Source organism: Rhinopithecus bieti, unplaced genomic scaffold (genome assembly GCF_001698545.2).
Source record: "Rhinopithecus bieti isolate Rb0 unplaced genomic scaffold, ASM169854v2 scaffold_20777, whole genome shotgun sequence".
NCBI lineage: Eukaryota > Metazoa > Chordata > Mammalia > Primates > Cercopithecidae > Rhinopithecus > Rhinopithecus bieti.
In genome coordinates, this window is record NW_016810099.1 from 743,789 (window position 1) to 744,523 (window position 735).

Here is a 735-nt window from a genome sequence, read left to right on the forward strand (position 1 = left end):
GTGTATATATATATATAAATTTTTTTTTTTGAGACTGAGTCACTATTTTGCTCAGGCTGCTCTTGAAACCCTGGGCTCAATCAATCCTCCTGCCTCAGCCTCCCAAAGTGCTGAGATTATAGACATGAGCCACTGCAGCCAGAATGTTTGTTTTTTCTTCTGTTGTTGTTGAGACGGAGTCTCACTCTGTTGCCCAGCCTGGAGTGCAGTGGCGCCATCTCGGCTCACTGCAAGCTCCACCTCCCGGGTTCACACCATTCTGCTGCCTCAGCCTCCTGAGTAGCTGGGACTACAGGCACCTGCCACCAGGCCCGGCTAATTTTTTGTATTTTTCAGTAGAGACGGAGTTTCACCATGTTAGCCAGGATGTTCTCAATCTCCTGACCTCGTGATCCGCCTGTCTCGGCCTCCCAAACTGCTGGGATTACAGGCTTGAGCCACCATGCCCAACCTTGGTATATATGTTTGTGGCTGGTTTTAGTCGGAAGAAGATAAATCTGCAAGCACTCTAACTGGCTAAGCTCCTTATAAAAAATAAAGGCCAGGCACAGTGGCTCACGCCTGTAGTTTCTCGCACTTCAGGAGGCTGAAGCAGGCGGACCACTTAGCTCAGGTCTAGCTAAGGTCAGGTCAGCCTGGGCAACATGGTGAGATAAAAAATTAGCTGGGTGTGGTGGGGTGCCCCTGTAGTCCCAGCTGCTTGGGAGGCTGTGGTGGGAGGATTGCTTGAGCCCG